Below are 6000 nucleotides of genomic sequence, written 5' to 3'. Positions count from 1 at the left end.
ACAAAGGTACAATTTGGTGGAAGTCTCTTATCAATTCATGGGAGGGGATTAAAACAGATTGAGGGCAATTTGTTTTGAACAATCTTTGTTAGACATTGTATAAAGAAGGCTACTACAGTACTTGAGACAGGATTTAAGTAATTACCTAATATAATTGAGGATGATCAGTGCAAATTTGAAAATGGAACCATTTAAATATTATTAAACTATCAGCTACAGTAGTGACTAGAGTTGATTGGAAAATTTTACAGGAAACATTTTTCTTTCCCATCACAAAATGCCAATTTGTTGAAACTGCAACTGTTCCCAGGAAAGGGTTGGTGCCAGCAAATTTCCAAAGAAAAATTAAAAAAAAAAAGTTTTGAAATTGATGTATAGTGAGTTTTAACATTTTCTGAATGAAAATTTTCCATTTTTCAAGTCAAAATGACTTTTCGCTTAGAAATGTAAGTTAATTTATAGTAAAAAATGGTTAAAAATTAAAAAGTTCAAAATCAAAATAAACCATTTAAAAATTATCAAAACAAAAATGTTTCATTCACCCAATTTGATTTTTTTTTTCAGGGGGGATTTTCAGTGTGCAATTTTTTTCAAGATTTTGACTCTTTGTTCTGATTCGGGATGGGAAATTTTTTCAAAATCTCAAAAATTCTCATGGATGGAAAACCATTTCCAGCTCAGCTCTAGTAGTTACCATGGAAAAGTCAACAATTTCCACAGCTACCACAGTGATATCTGCATTTACCAGAGCTTTCCCTATACTTAGAATAATATGTTTTTATGGTAAGCATGTGTCAATGATTAGAAAATGAAACTGATTTTGTAATGCAAACATGCACTTAGTATACCGTCCCTGCCTTCTTTACATTGACCACCTGTGAAGTGGCAGATTTACTTTAAGTTGCTTCTCAGTGTTTGGAACAAGAGGAGAAGTAGTCATTTCTCCTCATTAAATGGTTGCATTTCTTTTCTTATAGGGAGAGCTAGACTGTGGCTTTTAAGAGATAAAGCAGTATATGGGATGGTGTGGAGCCACATGCCCCATTATTAGCACCGGACAGACTGCAGGAGAAATGTGTCTTGGAGAAGAGGTACATTTACCACTGATGCTGCTTCTTGCACACAGGGAGTAAATGGGATTCAGATTGCTCCCCTTGGTGCACCAACACCACTCCACAGCTGGTATGGAGAGCAGAGGTGGGGATGGGACTAAGATGAACAAAATGTTGGTTCTCTTCTTTTTTTTTTAATCCAAAAGGTGTGGGAGACAAGGAGCTTAATTATATCACTGTCATCTGCCAGCGTTCCCCTTCACTTAAGTACATTTATACTAGTATACAAGCATTTTAAAGCACTCTACGTACCGTTACTGAAATCCTTTAAATATTATGTACTTAGTACTTATATTTAAGTACATTTTAAAGATACTTAAAGTATATGTATTGCTTTTTATCTGCAAGTACCTTTTTCAAAATAGTTTTTTGAAACAACCACATCCCTCCCATCTGTCCCAGATTTTGGCTGGCCCCAGAACCCACTTTACCAGCTTGGGAGCTTCAAACCCTCAGTTCTGATTGCCAAGGATTTTTTCTCTTGGCCCTGCTGTTGCCCCATCAAGGGAGGAAGGTGACCCCATTGCCTTCACTTCTGATTGGTCACTGAAAACAGCCCTGGAGAAGCTCGCTCCCCAGCCCAGCCCAGCAGCAGCTGGGAGCCTCTGCCAAGAAGGAACAATCTTCAGGACAATATGGTGAAGATGATACTGTTATTAAAATAAATGCCCATCTCATGGAATGATATGCTGTCTGTACATAATATTGTTTTATATATATATATATATATATATATAATGGAAATGAAATGTATACATTTATTTATATTTATAAGAGGTTTTTATAGTTATATGTGTATATATGGTTATATGTGAATATATACATGTGTATATGGTTATATGTGAATATAAATGTCATTATTGCTCTTTTTCTTTCTCTTCTCCTCTATGCTTATATTGTTTAGTTAGCTGCCCATATATTGACCAGACAAGTGCAGGGAAAAGGGAGTTGAAAGTACTGTACTTCCACTTGTACTTTTACTTATAAATACATAAGTACTATTTCTACAACATAGTTATAGTTTTGTTTATATAAGCAGTTCTGTAATGGTGTACTTACCACTTATACTTAAATCTTTTTTTATCAGTACTTATGGCAACACTGGTGTCTACATGGATATGCATCTACATGTGCGCGTGCATGGCAATGCCAGTTCATGCACTTGTGTATGTAGCATTCCATGTGTCCCCTCCCATTGTTCTTTGGCCCCCTGTTGTCCATGTGCTCTGTCATCCCCTTGCACTGTGTTCCTTCTCAGATCACTGTGTCACCCATTATCCCCGTGCTCTCTTTCTTCTCACCCTTTGGGTCCAGTCTTCCCAATAAGAGGTATCTATCCCCCTGCCAACTGTACCTACCTCTGGGAAAGCAGAACTAACAGATTTCCTCTCCCACACAACCATCTTCAAAGCTCCCCTCCCATCATCTCAAAGCCATTCCCCAATAAACAGACTATTGCCAATTGAAAGCCAAAAAGATATCATCCATTAGAATGCTGGGCAGCCACAAGGACTTCAGGAATCTTTTACTTGCACAGATCCAATATTTGGTATGTTACATGACATATGGAGCCTGGGAAAGTTGAGGGTGGAGACATGGACAAACATTCTTGCCTAAAAACAGCCCCAGCAGTAGCAACTCTATGAGAGGCTCACATAATCCTTGCACTCCCCAGAGCATAGAGAGAGCTGACACTACTTTTGGGTGCATCCTTGCACAAGCTTACAAGTGTGGGGAGGCAGCAGGGAAACTTCTTGCTTACCCCCCTGCACCTGCATGGTGACACAGAACTTGCCCTTCTGAGCAGGGCTCAGGTCTTGACTGCACCCTGTCAGATTATTTCAGGAGCTGAAATGGAGAGTACCAGGCACATTAAACATCTAACTATTTATGTAGATCTAGGCTGTATAGCACACTAGGGATCGGGCCTCTAAACAATACTATAACACAAAGGGTAAATAACTGTATGTAGATACGTGTGTGATATTCTACATGTTCAAGCAGCCAGAAGATTAACACAGGACCCTTGGCTTCCAAACTAAAGCACATTTCACTGCTGTGCAATAAGGGCATGATACAACTGGCCTGTATTTTTTTTTTTTTAGGTTCTTATTTTGGTTCCTGTAGTGTATAGGAATTGAGTAATATCCTTTTAAATAGTTTGGGAGCCTTCTATTGGTCCTTCCTGTCTTCTTTTGCAGAAGCCACCAGACCCTAATAGAGCAGTGATGTATGTATGATTCAAGGCCTTGTATGTCCTTTTCTAGTTAGTAAACATGGTTATTTGGAACTCATCTGTATCTATGTGTAGTTTCTTCACATTCTTAGTGTTGTGTAGAGAGCAAAGACAGAACAGCTCAAATCCATCACCATGCTATTGCAGCACCTTGAAGTCAGGACAGCTCCAGGCCTGCATTAACAACTTTGGCTCTGCTCCTGCAGTGTTTACTCAGGCAAAATATCCACTGGCTTCAGTGGGAGATTTTCCTCAAAAAGAATAAAGGACCAAACACTTGGGAGCAAATAGGAATTGCCACAAGTACACTGACACTTCTCTTTAGAAAGAAATAACTCTTCAGCTCTCATGATACGAGGAAAACACAGAAAACAGTTTGTCCACACCAGGGACTAAGGATCTCATTATTTTTATTTTAGAGGGGCTCAGATATCACAGTGATTGGCACACTAGAACACACACCAAAGCATCGGAGAATTCCAGCTTCTCTCACTATGACAGCTACATTATGAATACTACAAAAAAAGGTTGATGTAAGGAAATGGATGATGGTGGTTTTATGATCACATTTGAAAATGTTTTGTTTGGGTGTCTGTCTATACTGCCAGCTTTCACCCGCAGAAAACTATTAACTGTAGGCAAAAGAATAGCTGTGGCCTTATTACTGCACCATTATGGAAAGCATTAACTGTCTTTCAAGGACAGAATCCAAGTAGCTGCTCTATAAGGGAAGGAGTCTGATCTCAGGTCCAGTGGTGTAAATCCAAAGAATCTATCTGTGAAAAGTGCTTTCGTGTGAAAGCTAAAGGGCCTCCTGTGCTAACCATCTTGTTCTCAGTGCAGTTACACCAGTGTAACTAAGATCAGAATGTGGCCCATTGTATTTTCCCTTTTGCTATTTTTAAAAATGCCTTTACTTTTAATCTTCAATTTTATCAGTCCCTCCACATGCAAGCCTGATGTTTACAGGCTGACCAAGATGTATCTTTATTTTTAGTCAAGGTTCTCCTTTAAAACACCTTGCCAGCGTAATGTGTATCTGTGTTTGATTATCTAATCTATGAGCAGATCAGTCCTCTCAGGAAAGAATGTTACCTTGCTCCCAAGAGAGCAGACTGGTTGTTACACAGACATGTACCTGCATCCATCTCTGTCTTGCATCTTTGTGATTCTGCTAAAACAGATTAGGTAGATAACAGCAGATAGCAGTGCAAAATACTATCACAGCTTTCATCTGTGGATCTCAAAGCACTTTTCAAACATTAACTAATTAAGCCAAATAAGTTTGCAAGGTAAATACCACTATCAGCATTTTACAAATGGGAAAACTGAAGCACAGGAAGGTTAAATGACTGGCCCAAGGTCATCCAGCAAGAAACAGCAGACCCACAAATAAACCTCAGCTCTCCTAACGGCCCATCCTGTACTTTAACGACTAGGACCTTCTTTCTTCCAAACTAATCTGATTGACTGACTCAGAAAGCTTGCCAGACCTTCCAAAAAATTCCTTACAATTTATTTTTACTATTAAGAATATTTTAATAATTAACTGGGAAATCTTGATTTAACCCTTTAAACACTTGAAAATGTACATATAGTACACGTGGAAATGACAGAACATTTTCACAATGCTGCATGATGCTTAGAGAGAATATTCTCAAAGCATGTGTGCTTAATGTAAAGAAACCCCAGTGTACTTGCTACTGTATTTATGAGAAAACTCATCCTATATCAGCTAGATAGGAACTTTCAGATCTGAAAGTTCCTATGAACTCCAACTATCTAAACTGTATACCATGACAGATTATTAAAACACTAGGAGAGGCTTATAATAGGATTCTAATCTACATTAACCACATCACTATTTACTCTTTAATTCAATCAAGAAAGGCTAAATGTGAATCAAGCAGTATCTGTACTTGATGTACTGAGAAAATCTCAGACTTGAATCAATATACTGTCTGTTGTCATAAGCACAACTTTGGGATTATAGAAGTAAGAATTGCTTTCTCTGTTTGGCTGACTGAGTTCATGAACTACCCTGTCCACTGATTAGAAACCAGATCATGCTTTCCTTGGCGTTTATCCAGTGGCTATCTGGTATGAAAGGGTAAAAAAAGCACATATTCCCTACCTCTGCAAAGTAGAAAGGCCAGTGAATCACATATCTTGAGTGCCTGAGGCACAAAAAATGCTGTTCTCTTCTTCTTCTGGTTACTTTCCATCTATTCTGTTCTGTGGGAGTGCTGGACTTAAGGTATCAACTTGTATTAGTGAGGGGGAAGACTGACAGTTTTATTCATTGTCAGGTGCTTAAGTGCAGTATTGCAGACAGCATATGAAGACAGATGTCTCTGAATCCGTTTTTTATTACCTCTCACCTACTGTGTACACCAGAAGTGCCACCTGGAAGACTAGGACCCAGTCCCAGCTTATTTGCATAAATATGAAAAGAAGCATGGGCTGAGACGAGGCCTTGGATTCAAATAAAGCTGATAAAGAGGACAATTGTTTCGGCTAGTGGTTTTCCAAGAATGCCATCCATTCTTTTGCCAATATTGATCTCAAATGTTCTGATTTACAGGAAATTCCATCATTAAACAGCACAATAAGCACCTAACAAATGTGCTGAAAACATTATTGCTCGATTAG

Source organism: Natator depressus, chromosome 3 (assembly GCF_965152275.1).
Source record: "Natator depressus isolate rNatDep1 chromosome 3, rNatDep2.hap1, whole genome shotgun sequence".
NCBI lineage: Eukaryota > Metazoa > Chordata > Testudines > Cheloniidae > Natator > Natator depressus.
Note: the sequence above shows the minus strand (reverse complement) of the source record.